Raw genomic sequence first — 18865 nt, 5'->3', positions numbered from 1 at the left:
ACAGTGAAGGGGAGTGGTCTCAGGCAAAAAAAAACTGAAAATGTTCTGACACACAAGATGAAAGGTCACTGTATGATAGGGACATTTTTATGTTCTTCTGCTGCGAAAACTCCCCACTTTGTTTTTTTCTGCAGAAAAAGAAAAATGCCAAGCAGGCTGCAACAACTCCCGTGTACACACCTTCCAGTTTTGTCAACAGTTCATCAACTGCAACATTTAGCACAACGATCCATGTCAGCCAGGCATAGGCTCTGGTGCATACAAACAAAGATAAGTACAAATATTTCTAGATGGGTCCAGCCAAATAGATAATCCAGATTTGCTTAGCCTCCAAAAGCACAGCCCCTTCATTTATTGAGGGAAAAATACTTTCCTGCAAATAGATGTGTTGTGTCAAAGTTAAACTACTTGGACAACAGCATAGGCACACTGCACCTCTAAAGTCTTACACCTCAAAAGAAAGCCCGCTGGTTGGGTGAAGTGGCGACAGTGATATCCTCAATTTCATGAGACAAAGAAGGTAGAAATCAGCATATCAAAAATAAAGTTAAATGAGGAATTACTGACGCAATAAATGATTTCTAGGGCGGAATAGGAAATTGTATGAAGTTTTATCACAAATATTTAAAAGGTATGATACAGAAATAGTAAAGTGCAGGTGAAGCAAATACAATCTCACTCAAATGTGTAAAGTTACAGCCATGGAAGCTCTCATGGAAACTACAACACAAAATAATAGGCAAAAACAAAAATAGAATATGTTCTAAATATGCAGCAAAAGCAGTAAGAACTCAGACAACATCCATGGTAGCATACGAAGGGTCTTCAAAAGATATGGCTCACCACCAAAATGAAGTGATTATATAGTTAAGTTCCTCATGGAAGAGCATGGAAAGTGCAGAATCAGATTATATGACGGAACACCGAATTAAAAACAACTACTAACCTTAACAACGAGGTCGGAACACCGACCTCGTCCTTACTACTAATGATTTTACCACGAATGCCTTAACAACGATATTTTGTTGTAAAGGCATTCCTGATAAAATCATTAGCAATAGGCACCATTCACCCTACATCCCTCACCCCACCCCCACAACCCCACCCCAAAACCTAAAACCCACAAACCCACTGACCCCCCACCCACTCCCCAAAACCAAAAACGCCCAACCCCACCCTAAAACCTAAAACCCCCTGACCCCCACCCCTCCCCAAAAACGCCCCACCCCCCAACCCCACCTCAAAACCTAAAACCCCCTAACCCCCCACCCCCTCCCCAAAACCAAAAACGCCCCACCCCCCCAACCCCACCCCAAAACCTAAAACCCCCTAACCCCAACCCAAAACCTAAACCCACCACTTACCTTCGCCAACTCCCTTCTTTGTACCTTAACCACGCATGTTCGTTGTTCAGAACATACGTAGTTAAGGCACAAAAATACGAAGTCGTGGTTAAAAAAAGAGTTGTTACGCTTTCGTTAACCACGACTTTCGTAATAAAAAAGTCGTAAAAAAGGATGTTTCCCACAGAATCATAGTGGTGTTAGCAAAGGAAAACATTTTAAACAAATCAGAATAAGAATTTTAAACTGTCATACAACACAACCACCTAAGCACTAACCCACTACATGAATACTGATTCAGCCCCCTCTGACCTCCAATGTTCTTCTGTTATGTGGTTCCTACCCAGATAATAGGACTGCGTGTTTAGGACGGCAGAACTGCAAAGTTTGGGAGACTAAGTCTATCCACACCGTTAGTAACTGTTGTCCTAACTCCTCACGAGCTCACAGAGCCTCAACCAAATGCCCAAACCCACCAGGGAAAAAAGGTGATTATGGCAACCTGCACATGACTCTACAACTCCCCAGAGAAGTTGTGAATCAGATCTTACCGGTTTCATGTTACTCATCCATACCAAGGTGAGACACAAAAGATGAGAGATACGTTTTCAATACATTTATTGAAACAATCACAATCTGGCATTTAGAGAATGAGCTGTGATAATTAGGCAGATAAAACCAAGCAAGGTAATCAGCGGTGCATATATATGGTAAAGAAGATAAACAATCCCACCATTTTGAATATGGTCCTAGATGTTCTAGAGGCTCATATCTAACCCTAAGTGAACACTGAGAGCATAGCAGGTGTTCCTTCTTCCCGGCCTGATCTAAGGGATTAGCCCCAACCCCATGCCTGGAGAGAGTGTCAGGAGTCGCCTGTGGTGTAAATGGCAATCCTCTCAGGAGGCTGGTAGATCAGTGACAGCCAAGCTGTATGTTGCACAGCATGTGTCCCAGCATAGCCGTGGCTGGAATGCTCTGCCCCCCTCTGGGTCAGTGCACAGTTCATATAATAAACCATACTGTGTTGGAAGTTCAGTTCTGATACAATGCTGTGTCTAGGTGTTAGGAGCTGTATCCTGAACAGGAAACACAAACTAGAATATTGAGTACAGTGTGCTTAGCCTTGGACAGAAAGTACTGATTACATGTCGTGCAAAGGCTAATTAAATAAGCAGCTTGTTCCTCATATTCCTAGAATAAAGCAAGCTGATACAAATTCATTGCCAAAAGTAGCCTTACTAAAACTGTAAAATGAAGCTTAAACAGGGGTAACCAACTCAGGTCCTAGAGTTCCTCACTATAATTCGGAGATGTCAGAAAAAAAAAATAGTTACATAAAGAACAGTGAACCTTTGTGAATTCATGTAATACTGCGTGCCAGCAGAAGATCCTCAGAAAAATCTTACATTAGTGAGCCCATGAGAATGCTGTCATTCTGAAATAAACAAACATGACTTGCTTGACTATGTGCAGCAGAACACCAGTGAATGTGACATCCATTCTGGGCAAGATGGTTTTGAGGCCTAGGGAGTGTGGCCTGACTCCGATGGCTATAGCAGCATGGTGAGAAGCTCTCGATCCTAGACCTCCTTTCCGTCAAAATCCTGTTGTGCAGCCTGAACCAGACAACGTGGGATGCAGTGGACGCCAGTGCCGACCGGACCGAGAGCTCGGATAGTAGGGCCGAGCACTCACAAGATCTCTGCTTGGATCAGAGGAGCGAGTGGGGCTGCGGCCTTCATGATGCAAGATGGAGGCCGTCACAGCGACAGCAGCTCTAGAGGCTGCATGTCGGAACCTTGTTTGGCTGGGTCGCAGGAGAGCCTCCGTTCCTTCGCTGAGAGGGACTGTCCATAGGAGCAACCAAAAATTGGAGACCGAAGGTGCGTGCCATTGACCTAACCCCTCTGGTAGCATCTTGGATGGATGTGATCCCCCCCCCCCCCCGGGGATACTGAGGCTTAAATGGCTGCTGAGGGTCACTACATGAGGTGCGGGCGACCCCAGTTGAGACCTGCCTACAAACAAAGCTCTCCACCCCCACAACCTGCTGGATCTCGTCCCCCGGAAGCCTGCTACCTGATGACTCCTGCCACCCTCAAGGCCAGGGGTGTGGGGGGAGGAAGGGGTGCAGGTCTAGTTAGCATAAGCCAAGAAAGCACACCTTAAATGGTCATATCGAAATCACTTCTATGGCAACAGCATCATGTCAGTGTATATATCTGAATTCAAGTGTAGGCCACTATCCTGCACATTGTTAATAAACCTAATTCTTGACTGATGCACAAAAACGTCCTCAATAGTGACAAGTAGCTGTTCTTAGAATGGCCAGCTCATCTCACTTGAAGAAGACAATTGCAACAACATTTCTGCAGGCATACAATAAAACTATCACTGATCATCTGCTCCAAATGGACTCTAACATAAAATTGGTAACTTGGTTAAGGAAGAGAGATTCATAGCTTCCACTGATGTGATTTAAACAAATGAACATTCACTCTAACACTAAAATATTTAAACATACCTAGCCATTCCTAGGTTTGATGACATTTTATAATTAGCACCACAGAGCCTTGAACCCCACTAAAAATACATCTGCTTATTTGCCCTAATAAGATGGCAATCAGTTCTTTTTTCATTTTGGACTTCACTGCTGAAAGACAAGTTGGACGATCCTCTGTTTGACAACCATATGTACCTTATACGGCTAAAGTTAATTTACGGAATGTACTCACTGTATAAACGAAAGGTACTTCATTTTAAGTGGTGGTAAAAAACCTTCTGTGCTTTTATGTTGTATTTATATACAGCACATCTAGCTAAATGGCTACAGAGTGAACCTCGAAATTGTGGCAAGCAACACATGCAAACGTTTATTGACTTTAGATACTTTGAAAACTTTACAGGCAAATATTGATACAGTGTGACGGAATTACAGGAGACTCCCAAAATTATTCTTTAAAAATCCACACAAAACAGATTCCTGAAAAAGCTTTATAATCTACCATTATAGCCTTTATTGACAGAAATTTGAGGGTAAGGTAAAGTAAATTACACCTTGTACTGGTTTCAAAACACTTGCTTTTGGATGAAATTTTGGTGCATCCCAGCTGCCAAAGTGTTCCCAAGACAACCTATGATACACTAAGGGTACTATGGCATGTGGTCTGAACCACAATAAACTAAAATGGGTTTATAAAAGTTTGTAAAAACACAGACTGTGAAAACTGAGGACTATAAATAAGTTTTAAGTACCTCTGTGGGTCATTTTTATCGCCTTTATAGGAACGGCACAGGATTGGAAGCCTATATGAACGGGGCTATTAGCATACTCTGTATGTCAAACTAATAGCACAGCTTTCCCCTTAAGAATTATAATATCTAGAGGTACACAGTATTGTAGGCGGTACTGAAGGTGAAACTGCTATTACAAAATAAGGTATGGCACGAAGAGTGGGTATTAATACCTCCAAAATTACTTTTCCTCAAAAAACTTGTAATATGCTGTTGATATGTAACCATGTATTTGTATATAGGATTGTGTGGAGGGGTTATTATTTTGGGGTTCCCCCAACCTAGTTGGCTATTATTTTCAAAACCACTATTAAATGCACTACTCAACCCCTGGATATTCCTGATTGTGAGAGCTTATTGTTCTCACTATGTTTGTCCCCCACTTTCACCTTTTCAGGTATTTTGCTTTATCGCCCTCCGGGACCTGTGCTACGTTTCCTAGATACTTTACCGGAGGGTGCAGCTAGCCACATTTGCAACCTTTCCAATCTTACTATTTTAGGAGACTTCAATATTCATCTTGATAACTTGGAATGCACTTCGGCTAAACTATTGACGTCCTCTTTTGCTGCTCTCCAACTAACTCAGTATGTATCTGGCCCCACCCATCAGAAGGGTCATACATTAGATCTCATATTCAGCAATATTACCAACTTGCTGACGGTCCCTCCTTTGCCACTTCTTTGGACCGATCACTTCCTTCTCTCGTTCACTTTTCCGTATGATGCCACTCATGGCCTCCTCCCTAACACCACTTCTTCCGGTCGTTCTTGGTCAAAACTTGACCCTGTAGAGTGGCGCAAAGCTCTTCTAGCCTCTGATTTAATTTATCACCCCTCTACCTCAGGAACTGCAGACTCTTTTCATAAATGGATCTCATCCTCTCTGGATGCTGTGCTAACCATTAGAACCAGAGTATCCCTCTTAACTCATAAACCCAAACCCTGGTTTTCCCCCCATCTGCTTGAACTCAAAAAGGGCTGTAAAAGACTTGAGAGACTGTGGCGTAAAAGCTACAGTCCCTCCAGCAGAGAGACATACAAGCAATCCGTTAGAACTTACCACCATAATATTAAAATGGCCCAGTCCACTTTTTATGGTGAAAAAATAGAACGCTCGTTATGTCCCCAGAAAGAAATCTTTCAAATCTTTAAAGATCTTACTACCCCTTCTAGATCTACCCCGATGATGGAGGCCTCTGTGTCCTACAGTGATCGACTGGCATCCTTTTTTCAGGACAAAGTCATCAGCATTTACTCGGGTTTTCCTCCATATATGAATCACTTCCCCATTGACAATCCTACAAACTCCTTACCTATAGGAGCTTCCCTTATCTCCTTCCCTCCCCTTACTGAGGAGATGACCACTAATCTTTTGTCCAAAATTAAATCTGGCTCTCCCTTAGACCCCGCTCCTCCCTCGGCTCTCGTGCAGGTAGCTGATGTTATTGTCCCTCCTCTCACCAAAATTCTTAACAACTCACTTTCCTTGGGATCGGTTCCCCTGTCATTTAAGCACGCTATTGTTAAACCCCTTTTGAAAAAACCCAACTGGACCCTACTTTACTAGAAAATTTTAGACCTGTTGCTCTTCTTCCTATCTCCTCGAAAATCCTTGAGAAACATGTCAACACTGAACTCACCTGTTATCTTGAAAGCAATGAACTTCTTCATCCTACACAAATGGGATTTAGAACCTTGCACAGCACCGAGTCAGCTCTTCTTACAGTAACTGAGTCAGCCCGCCAGCTCTTAGACCGAGGGTCGCACGTAGCTATCATACTGCTTGATTTAAGCGCAGCATTTGATACGATTGACCACGATCTTCTCGGTTCGAGATTATCAGATATAGGAGTAGGAGGCTCTGTGCTTTCCTGGCTCTCCTCCTTCCTCAAAGACAGATCTTTTCAAGTTTTGGACCGTACCTGTTTTTCCGGTTTCTACCCGCTGGCATGCGGAGTTCCCCAGGGCTCATCTCTTAGCCCCACTCTTTTTAATGTCTATCTGTCACCTTTAGCTAGAGTAATTGCCCCTTACAATTTGACTCTGGTGACCTATGCAGATGACACCCAGCTAGTGGTGTCTCTTTCCAGTTCCAGGGACTCTCCAGTGACTAACTTCTCTTGCTGCATGAGTGATATTGCCAAATGGATGACCAAGTCCAAACTCAAGTTTAACGATGGGAAATCGGAAGTTCTGATCTTTGGTAACGGCCCCCTCGCTCTCCCTCTTCCATCTCTCTCAGATGCCTTCAAATTCTCTTCCTCCTCCTAAACCCCAAGTTAAGACTTTAGGTGTGATACTCGATCCCCGGCTTACCATGGATTCTCAAGACAGTAAAATCTCTTCTACCTGTTTTGGCCTCTTGCGGATGTTTAGAAAGATCCTTACCCTTCTTCCTCCCACAGCCAGAAGAATCCTCATTCAATCCCTAATTCTCTCTCGCTTGGAGTACGGAAATTCTCTGTTCCTTAGTTCCCCTCTCTATGTTTTAAAGAAGCTGCAAAGAGTACAAAATGCAGCGGCCAGACTTCTTACCCACTCTTCAAAATTCGCCTCCGCTAAACTGGCTATCTCCACCCTCCACTGGCTTCCCGTCAGAGAAAGGATCCAGTTCAAATCTCTCTGCATTGTTCATAGGGCCCTACAGGACAAAGGCCGCATCTCTCTGAGGAAACATATTTTCCTGCATATTCCTTCCAGGAGCCTTCGCTCCTCCTCTCTTAGGTATGCACATGTTTCTCGCTTCAAGAGAGCCTGGGGTAATAACTCCTTCTCTACTAGAGCCTCCCACCTTTGGAACACCCTTCCTACGGAGCTCCGTTTGGAACCCTCCGAGCGCCTCTTTAGGAAAAAGCTTTAAACTTCTTTATTCTGTAACTAATACCGGCTCTCTCTCCTTCTTGTGTTTCGCTACTTTTAGCGCTGGGATGCCTCCGGGTCGCCATGCGCTTTACAAATTCTGAAAACTAAAACTAAAAACGAATTATATAGGGTTGCCTGTGTCTTGGATGATAACTGCACATCTATAAAAGTGGGTTGTTTATTGGTTTCATGGCTATTTAAAAATATCATTTTAAAAAAAGCACAGTCTTCAGAAATCTAACTTTCCAAAGTGTTTGCTTAGAATCACTGAAATAAAGTGTTTTCCTGTAAAAATGCATGCACCCATAGATCTGACAATGAAATAAGGAGTTTGAACGTTGAGACTCCAGAGCACGTGGAAACATTAGCTGAACAACCTGAGATAGCTAAACTTCTATGCAGCACAGAAATGCTCTGAAAATGTAAGTAAGGAAACGGTCACTGTTAGACTTGGCATCTTTGGCGTGGTCTCCCCTAACTTGTTCCCTCTGCTTCCCAGGTTGTTGATGTGTGCTGGACTCTGTTTTTGACACCCTGGGCACTTTACCACTGCTAACCAGTGCAAAAGTGCTCCTATGTAAAATGTATGTGTAACTTAGCTTATCCATGATTGGCATATTTGATTTACTAGTAAGTCCCTAGTAAGTGCACTAGAGGTGCCCAGGGCCTATAAATCAAATGATACTAGTGGGTCTGCAGCAAGGGTTGTGCCACCCACATGAGTAGCCCTGTAAACATGGCTCAGACTTGCCACTGCAGTGTCTGTAGGTGCAGTTTTAAACTGCCAATTCGACTTGGACCCTAGGTAGCCCCATGAGCAGGGTGCAGTGTATGTTAAAGGTGGGACATGTACTGATGTGTGTTACATGTCCTAACAGTGAAATACTGCTAAATTCAGTCTTCACTGTTGCAGGGCCTATCTCTCTCATAGCTTAACATGAGGGCTGCCTTTAAATATTATTAAAGTGCAGATTCCCCTTGAGAACAGATAGAGATTTGGAGTTTGGGGTCTCTGAACTCACAATTTAAAGTACATTGTGTAGTGAAGTTGGTTTTTAGATTGTTAGTTTGAAAGTGCCACTTTTAGAAAGTAGGCATTTTCTTGCTTAAACCATTCTGTGACTCTGCCTGTTTGTGGATTGCCTGTCCGGGTCAGTTTGACAGTTAGGCTGTTTGTGAATCCCCTCTAGATAGTGAAACAAAGGAGATGGGGTGTAGCCTGCATATCCTGATGAGCCATCTGTGCTGGTGTGGAGGGAGGAGTGGTCACTTACACCTGGATGGGATGTGCTTGCCCTCCCACAGTGTAGTCTCCAATTCCCTGGTGTATGTCTGGGGCCTGGCCTGGGCAAGGCAGAATCTTGTGAACAACAGAGACTTTCCTTTGAAGTAGACATACTTCAAAAAGCAGAAAGGGGTATAAGTATAGGACCCAAACCCCCTGAAAATTAGATCACTTCTGGAACCAGGAGGAACCTCTGCCAAGGAGAAGAGCTGAAGAGCTGAGGAGGAGTGCTGCCTCTGCCTGTGACTGTGCTTTGATTCAGCTATCCTGCAGTTGCTGCTTCTGCCTGTGAAAGGGGACAAAGACTGGACTTTGTGGTATATTCCTGCTTGTGAAGAATCTCCAAGGGCTTGAACTGAGCTTGCCTCCTGTTTTGAAGTCTCAGGGCCATCAAAGACTTCCTCTGCTAAAATTTGGACTCTCTGACAAGACTCCTGCCCTGCCAAGTAGTATCCTATCCAGTCCCTGGGCCCTTGAAAGGTGAAGCTGGCAGAAAAGGGATGAAAATCCACGCATAGAATGCCGTGCGGGGAAATTTTTGATGCGCTATCTGCAACGTGATAAGCGACGCCCCTCCAGCTTCGCAGCTAAAATCGACGCTCCACTTGCATCGCGGCTGTGAGATTGACGCATCACGGTTAGAGAAACCAAGCTACCAAGGGGGGTGAGTGGGGGTTAACCAGGTGTGTTTCTCCTTTGCCCTGACTAGAGTGAGGGTCTTTGCTTGGACAGGGGGGTAACCTGACTGTCAACCAAAGACCCCATTTCTAACAGTCACAAGGCACTTATCCCTTCTTCACAGAACGCTGAAGAGCACTACCCACAGCCTTCAGACTGCTTGATAATACTACAGTCCTTCAATGATTCAGTGCTAAACAAACCATGTAATTAGAGAATACATCAAAGAAATAATAGATGAATAGTCAACATATTGATGCATATCAAATGGGTGCAGAATTTGCCTAACTGTGCAGTTTCAGTAATCAAACCAACCAGAATATCAGCTGAACAGAAAGTGAATAAACAAAACATGAGACATAGCACTGTGAGAAAACATTTGTTAGTTGAAGGGAGATCACAGCTCATCTCCACACCCTTAAGGACTGCAAAACATAATTTGGCAATGACTTCTCTTAACTAATGTACTTCTGAAATAGAGACGCACTCAAGATGTCCACATAAACCATGTTTTTTTTAAAACATGAGAAAAGAATGGTACCACTCAATCTATTTTCTGGATGAGGTTGAGCTGTTGGCCGCCGGGGCATTGGTGTATTACCTTATTCCGCCTGCAACCTGTACGAGTAAAGACTTGGGAAGAGGCTTGGTAAAGGGAATTACTGTTTAGCAGGCAAGGAAGTTTTGAATAATTTCAAGCACATGCAAGAATCCTTTGTGGAAAGGAGTGCATGGTGGTCAACAGCATCAGAAGCAGGTTACCAGGCATGCAGGGCTGCAGGCAGAGGATTTGTCATCTATGAGGTGAGCCATTTGAATGTTGAGCCATCTGAATGGTGGCTGTCTCCACACCGCAAGGAGAGAATAAGTCTGACTAACAGGTTTTAAATAATTTGTCCCATTCTATGTGAGTTTCCCACTATATTTCTGCTACTCTTTAAGACGTGTAGGTGGAAACAGAGGTTAGTGACGTGGTAAATTTAAGACAGTTTTTGTTTTAGGAGAGGGATAATCTGGCCAGTCTTGACAGCAGTAGATTGTGGATGCTATGAAAGAAGAATTTACATGTTGAAGAGGGCTTTCCTATACAGAATACTAACACTGCTTTTTATCATTAAAAACTGAAAGTGTGATTTTTGTAGAGGAGGAATACATTCGAATCTAAATTAATCTATTTTTTTATTTTAGATTATTTATAGCAAATACACAATTCCTCACTTGGCTGGATGAGACATTGTTGCATAACAGGATTTCGGTTGGAGCAGTATTGTCTCTTCTGCTACTGCACCGCGACTGGTGGCCTCTGTTCATTTAAGAATGTTGACAAATTGAAACAGCTGGTTAGGACACAACACGTGGCTTTGTAGATGTATGGCTGTTGCTATGGTCATCTTAAAATAAGACAGCACTTTGACAAGACAATCATCACAGACATAGACATGGTGATAGCTTAGATGTAGAAAAATAATTGCTTGCGTTAAATAAGATAGCATCCATAACAAGGAAAATCAGCAGTACTTGCCTGCCCACACCATGATGGCACCACCTTGATAGGAAGGCAATCATTCATTCAAATGTTTTTGTTTGAATGTTTAATTGCAGTTTTCGTTTGAACATTAAATTGTGTTACAATGCTTACATTCCTACAGTTTAGTAGAATACACATAGTGATATGTGTGGAATAGAGGTACATCATGGTGTGCACTATGCGTGACTGTAGACCAACTACCTTTACATTGTATTGCATATTGCAAAGAGCGAAATAGGCAAGTTACTGATCCATATCATGAGTGCATGTAATATCAGGGATGTTAGGTACAGAGTGAGCAGGCACGCATACATGTCTAAAAGGTTAGGAATAATAACATTGCACTGCAACATAGACATTTTAAACATTTTAAGGTGAAAGCTTAACAAAGCTAGTTGACCTTGGAATAGAAGAAAACCAAAGAAAAAGGGACGGAATTTGTAGCTAACACTGTAGGCAGGTGAACCACAAGGTCAGGAAAAAGAATTATTGCTAGACTGCGATGACCACATGAGAATCAGTAGGAGAGTGTCCAATGAGTTATCTGGGTCTTGGTGAGGTGTGCGGGGAAGGGGATTGTTTTAGTGGGCGTGGTGTGCCCAGCAGTGTATGTAGTAGTGGCGATCCTGTCATAATCGCCATATTTCTTGGTGACAGTGTGTTTAGGTACCCAGGAGTGTCAGGTATGGGCGTATAAAGTATTGTGCCCCAGTTGGCGGCTATTAGGTATTTACAAAGTCTAAGATTATCTTCCCTGTGGAGGGGAACACTCTGTGGCCAGACCGACATGGATTGCAGCCATGCTTCATAGCGTGGTGGGTCAGATGCTCGCCACTTACGGGTAAAGAGTCTTTTAGCTAATAGAAGTCCCAGGTCCAAATATCAGGACATGGCAGTGTTTTTTTGTCCCTGCAAAAGAGTCCTATTATGCAAGCATCCTAAGTGAATGGAATGTTCTAGTTCATGCAGTTAGACAGTCTGTTTGTCACTACACTTCAGTAACGATGCGGACATCACAAGTGTGGACATGTCCATAACATTTGCAGCAATAACATGTGCAGCAGGTTTGCATTTATCAAGTGACAGAGAGGGTATTCAGCATCTGCGAAGTTAAAGTATGTATTAATTTTAGCTGGAATGAGGTAAGCTCTCTGGGTAATATAGTATTGTAGCAGCTGAAACCGTCTATTACGCAGCACTCGTATTGGACTTTCAAACAAACTAGATCACTCCTTGTCTGAAAATGGTCTGCGCTGCCACGATCATTCTTTCAACGGTCCTGGAGAGGCGTGAGTGGTAACGAGGTATGGTGACGTAGTGAGTTTGAAAACCAGGGCACCAAATGTCTACCACTGCCGAACACATGCAAGTATTGCAGGGTAAGGTGCATTGGAGGTTCTTGGGGTAGGTCCCCACTTAACTGTCCGAGCACTCCAATGAGGGAACGATAAAGGAGGAAGACCCCACGAGAGAGGGGGGCTGGAGGGGTAAACCTGAGTTCAATTGTCGTCTAGGTCACCGAGCGTATGGACTCCTATGGCGTGCCATAATGTCAGTTCAGCAGCCATAGTGGTGCAGGGGCCATGTTGTATCCCCAGGAGAGCAATAGCTGGGATATAAGGGGTCGCTGCTTTAGTGAGGCACAAGCATCTACGGAAGCAGCGATAAGCCACGCGCAATAACAGAGGCTGAGGAACAGGGGATCTGGCATAATGGTGGAACAAATGTAAGACATTTGAAAGATTCCAAGTGGGAGACATCATAGCTGTGTCAGTCAACTGATGGGAGGTCAACCATCATGATACCCATTACAATTGGGCGGCCAGATAATTATTGTTTTAAGTTGGGAAGTGCCAGGCATCCTTAATTGGTCGGCCTGTAGAGTTTGGAAAGGGCTTCTCTAAAACGGGAAGCGTTCCAGCCAAATTCTCTTATGGTGTGTTTGAAAGAACTAAAAAAGGAGGAGGGGACATATAGAGGGAGGTTGACAAAGTAGTACAGAAGGCAAGGAAGGACGACCATTTTGATGAGTGCCACACAACTTGCTACCGATAAAGGCGGAGTCTTCCAGAATATCATCTGGGATTTAGGTGATGTGATAGCATGCATCAGATTTCCGTCAGAAAAGTTGGGATCCAAATGGTAAACATGGATACCCAGATATCTGAAAGTATCGGACTGCCAGTGCAGGGAGGGGATGACGAGGAGCGGACCGAGATTGGGCATGGTGGGCATTAGCGGGAAAAGGCATGACTTAGGCCAACTGACTCTTAATCCGGATAGAGATGCATAAGTGGTGAGGGTGTCAGTTATCACCGTGGGAAATTGGGAAAGATCTCTCAAAAAATGAGGCGATCCCTCTGCATCGATGGACACTAGCTGAGTACCATCTCCCAGGAGAATGCCCCAGTCACGGCCCTGCGCACTAAAAGCAACTGCCAGGAGCTCCATGGCCTCGGCGAAGAGGAGGGGATCTTGGGGGCATCCATGCCACGTGCCTCTCTCTATACTGATATGGTTAGATATAAGGGGGCCCAATTCAAGCCAGGCAGTTAACGAAGTAGTAATAGTAGACGCCTCACCTGTTGTAGGAACTGGGGTCCCAGCCCAAACCGTGGCAGGGTCCTAAGAAGAAAAGCCCATTCTAGTGAGTCAAACACCTTCTCCAGGTAGAGCACTAAACAGCTTGCCTGGGACAACATGGTGCCACATACTTAAGGATACGGAAAAAGCATTGCATGTTAAGAGATATGGTATGGGCCAGTATATAGCCGTTCTGGTCTGCTTATACCAGAGTAGACACTCAAGGTGCTAAGCGATCTGCTATAATTTTGGCCAATATCTTGTAATCAGAGTTTAACAGCACCAGCGGTCAGTATGACTGAAGTAGCACCAGATCTTTGTGTGGTTTGGTTAGTGAGATTAATAGAGCGTCACAGAGTGTGTCAGAAAGGCGTGTGGTGGTGAGGGCTTCCTTGTAGAGTGCGTGCACGCGGGGTACCAGCAGCCACACATATGTCTTGGCAAACTCTGCCGGCAACCAGTCTGGACCAGAGGTTCTTCTGGTGGCCAGAGCTTTAATAGCCTCTTCTATTTCCGTCAAGTAATGGGCTAGGCGAGCTCCAACTATTGGTCCGCTGTAACCTGGGGAAGGGGTATTTTGGAAAGAAAGGAGTCAATATCATCCAGAGTGGTAAAGATCATGGAATTCACACTATGTGAAAAGTCGGGGTCTAGCAGCCGACTGTAGCGCCGCAAGGAGTCAGCAAGGGTGGTCCTGTCTTATCAACCAGGCAAGGAGGGAGCCAGCCCTGTCTGCCACAGCATGTGTTTTTGCAGAGTGAGCAGTGTAATTTAAACAACTAATTCTTTCTAGGAGGTCCGACCATTCTTTTTGGGTCTTAATGAGTAATGGTCGGCTATTGGGGTCTTGTATCACTGTGTTTTCGAGATGTAGTAACCAGCGTTCCATGGCGAGTATCTCCCTGTCTAGTTGTGGGTGTATGTTCCCGGTCCGTCCCAAACAGTGTCTCTAGAGTGTTGCCTTGACGGCATCCCACTCTGTAGAACATGTGTCAGAGGAACCACTGTTAAGGTCGAAATAATCACCAATCATATGGCCAACAGAGGAATGAAATGAGGGATCTTTGAGTGCTGCGGGTTGTAACCGCCATGTAGGGACAGAAGGAGGACCATTATCCCAGTCTAGTTGCAAGTATTGGAGGGTATGGTCTGAATGGGTGAGGCCTTTATAGTCAATATGCGTTATGACTGGAGTAAGGTCGATGGTACAGACCAATCAATCAGTCTGTAAGCCCATGTGAGGCTGAGTAGAAGGTATACACCCTGGAAGAAACATTGTAAAAGCGTCAAACATTCAGTAGACATCAGTTATGCAGCCAAACTGCAAGATAGAGGGCACGGAGGATGCAGAAGTGCGGGGCAGCAGGGCAGCAGTATCGTCTCTAAAACACTGTTAAAATCACACCCCAGAAACCAAGGGAGTCCACTCCAGTGGGACAGCACTTCGGAGAGTTTACGTAGGAAAGGGACTTGGTCTGTGTTAGGGGCCAATGAGGATGCTTCTGCCATCGAAGCGTCCCTTAACTAATACATATAACACCTCAGGATCTATCACCTCTTCCTCTCTTACAAATGGGGCCCCAGAACGGATCCATATCAGGGTCCCACGAGCAAAGGAGGAGTAGTCTATAGAGTAGACTTGTCTGCTCCAGCATCGTTGGAGTTTGTCATTCTCTATGCATGTCAGGTGGGATTCTTGCAATAGGGCAATGTCTGTGTTCTGATGCTTGAGGTATGAATAGATAGCATATCGGAACGCATATTCCATGCCAGTACTTTAATGTGGGTCATGAGTCGTATCACTATTGGTCCGCTGCCATACAGCGTGGTGTCGGAGCAGATAAGCGTAAGAGTAGTGGCAATGGGAGTTGCCTAAATAAGAGCATCTTATATTAACGGAAATAATCAACGCTGTAAATATCTGTTAACATGGTAAATACCAAAAAAGCAGTGCACAAGAACAAGTGTCTGCCAAAACCATACATTACGGTATTGTTGGGGGGTGGCTGGTAGGCTGCTGATATGGGGGGAGACATGACTGTTTGGCTCTGCATGCGGAAATCATCCCTCAGGTGTGGGTGTCTGTCCAGTATTAGCAGTACATTTAGGTGATGTAGGCCTGGAGCCGAATGGCAGTATCTGGGGACGAGAATCCAGACAAGATGACAGTGTACTGCAGATATTTGTATGTTGTGGAGCATTGTCAACTGTGGGAGCAGCTCCAGTAGCGGTGGAGCAGTATAACCGGTGTGGCACTAGCTAGCTTGTAGCAGCAGGGTGGGAGGCAACATCCAGAAGCACAAGCGGGGAATGTGTTAAATGATGCTGTCCGCTAATTGTGGGGCAATGTCTGGTGGGGGCTGCGATTCTTGTCTAGAGGGCCAGGAGGCAACAGAGCTATCCTCGCTAGATGACTGAGAGTCCTCAACGTCTGGGGTGGAGCAGTATGGTGTATCTGTGATGATAGTGGCTTGTTTCAGCACCCGACAGCGTTCTGCTATCATTTGCTCCAGATCAGGGGCATTTTGAGAGACCCGTTGGGGCTGCAACCAGGCACCACGTCCCCAACGACAGCCCTACGGGACCAAGGAGCCCCTTCCACTGTCATGGTGTTTTTTTTAAATGCTAGCTTGGAGACCAGGCACCTCCAACCAGTTCCAAAAATCTTTCGGGGTGGTGAAGAAGTGCGCAGCACCTTCTGCTGTGACCCGTAGTCGTGCCGGAAAGAGGAGTGAGTAACATATTTTCAGTTCATGTAGTCATCGTTTGACTGCGAGGAAGGAGTTCCGGTGTTGTTGACTTGAAACAGTGTAATCTGTGAAGAACATGACTCAGGCATTGTCCACCTTCCCTTTGGATAGTTGCTGTGTTTCTCTCAACACTGAGTCTCTGTTTCAGTAAGGCAGGAACTGGACCACCATTGGGCGAGGCTTCGAACCAGGTAGGGGTTTATGTGTTGGAACCTGATGGGCTCTGTCAACTGAGAAGAATTGCAAAAAGAGCAGCTGGGGGAAGGAGGTACCACAGCCAGGATTTCACATATTGCACCCAGTTGCATCCCTCAACACCCTCAGGAAGGCCGACTAAGCGAATGTTATTACACGTGGATCTCCTTTCCAGTATTTGTACTCATTCTGATAGAGTTTGTAGGAAGGATTCCATACTGTGGGTTTTTGGTTGCAGGGTCTCAAGGATTTGCTCTTTTGCCCTCACCTTGTCTGCAAGTTTCTGATGATATACATGCAGCAGGAGGAGATCCGTTGCAACTGTATAGATTGTGGCTTCTAGAGAGGTCCCGGACTGTTCAATTGCCGTAAGTACAGCGTCCAGTTTGTCTTCTAGTGATGTGGGACCCTTGACGCAATCTCGCTTGTCTGATGTTGCCGCCATCTTCGATGGTGAGGCTCAGGAGGGTGAGGAGGCATGTTGGTTAGTCAAGTGCAGCTACCCCATTGTAATACCACCAAGATCACAAACGTCTAGGTCATCTACAGGTAGCACCATACGAAAGGGCTCACTTGCCAGTAACTCAGGTTAATAAGTACACCGCAGCACAAGCAGCCCAGGTCTGCACATTGTTGTTGAGAATGTGGTTTTGGACGCATCAAGTCCAATCTCTCTCCACAAATGTGCCGGGAGGTAGATCGGCGCATAAGCCCTGGCAGTAAGCATGGCTCCAAGGCTGGTTCAGTAGGTGTCACTTAGGGAGGTTCAAGGCTCCCCCAGCGGATGTCAACATCAGTCCCAAGAGCGGCGCGGGCATGATACCGCCACTCCCAGATGGTCCTGCCGTAATTAGCACTTGTGTGTGCAGCCTGTGGGGTCTCACAATGGAGATGTTTGTCGGCAAGCGGGTGTTGTGTGTGTGTGGTGGGGTCAATAGTATTGCACAGCAAAAGATCCAATGAACTGCACAGTATCGCCTATTGTGAGCATCAGTTAGACCGGTGTCCCAGGGCCCCCTAACAGAGTTCTTGTGTCTATCTCCTTAGTAAATTCCAGGCCTAAATGTGGACCTTTGGATTATAGGGGCCACCCCCAGTGAAGAAAAGCATTAATGGACTTGCATGAATTTGCATTCCATCGCAATATGGCTCCTACACCCGAGAACATTGCAAGTATTACCTCCTGGGGGCCAGGCGGGTGGGGTGGCAACTTGTTTTTCTTGGTCATCGGATGCAATACCTGGGACAAGTATAATGCAGTGCCTAAGCTTGATCTTAATCCCCGAGGCCAAATAACGCCAATGTTTTACCAGTGATGTATCTCTTAGGCCTGCCTCAGCCTGCGTAGTTCACCTGAACGGCACTTGACCAATAGCTGCTTACGGGTGGATCTGCTTTACTCGTGGCTGTCAGAGGCTTCTCTCAACCAGTATGTGGCTGCACTCTGATTCAATGTGGCAGCCCCTGTATGACTGGCCTCTGGTGGTGCAGGTTAAATCAGTACTCACAGCGGGGTGGGGTGTCTATTGGGCAGCATATGATGCTTGTGCACGGTGTGAGGCCTCGGCCCAATTGTGACCTCTGGGACCAGCTTTCACCAACGACTCGCGGGCGACATATTACTCAGGCCTCTTCCAGCCCCTGCCTCCCAATCGAGCAGCGAACAGCCTCCAGGCATACCTGCCTCCAGAGTCCTCCTCTGACCACACTGTCTCAGTGCGCCAGCATGCAATGGCAGCAGCTGTGCATCTTATCTCAACTGTTTCATGGGTCAGGCCAATGACTCCAGTGGAGTGGGGTGTTTTTTGGGCAGCGTGTCACTGCTCCTTCACTGCTGGGCTCCACGCCGGCAGGCCGTCCTATGCCACCATGCGGGTGCAGGCCAGACACTGATTCAACGCTTCCCAAGGACCACTGGTAGTGATCAGACTACACTGTATGGTAGCTCTCAGGCCCGTCTGTCCAAGAGAACAGGCCTAGATGCTGGAGGGCAGACCTGGCCTGGAATTGAGGCGGATAACAGGGTGATATTGTGCAGCGTCTTCAAAGCTAGTCAGCCATCTTGGCCTCGCTAGCCACGACCGAACACTCATTCACATTAGTATATAATCTTAAATTATATTATATGAAAGCACTAAGGGCTAATAGCAGCACATGCCATGGCCAACAAGCTCACAGTTACCCCTCTCAATTTAAAGTTGTGGGATGTGCCAGGTTTCAGACTGTGGAGCATGCTGGTCCTGCCGGCAGAAACATTTGTTGACAGCCTGTCTACCACCACACCATTGGGTAATCTACATCAGACCTTTCAATGTTCATTTTTCCTGTTCCAGACTGCCAGG

General features: G+C 45.5%; 1 protein-coding gene across 10 annotated transcripts in view; it reads right to left on the bottom strand.

Moving 5' to 3' along the window:
* The window catches only part of PPFIBP2 (PPFIA binding protein 2), a 1142047-nt gene that overhangs the window by 201554 nt on the left and 921628 nt on the right, over positions 1–18865 (bottom strand). The gene's annotated exons all lie outside the window — the stretch shown is intronic.

Source organism: Pleurodeles waltl, chromosome 3_1 (genome assembly GCF_031143425.1).
Source record: "Pleurodeles waltl isolate 20211129_DDA chromosome 3_1, aPleWal1.hap1.20221129, whole genome shotgun sequence".
Classification (NCBI taxonomy): Eukaryota; Metazoa; Chordata; class Amphibia; order Caudata; family Salamandridae; genus Pleurodeles; species Pleurodeles waltl.
This window is presented reverse-complemented; position numbering and strand designations above follow the sequence as displayed.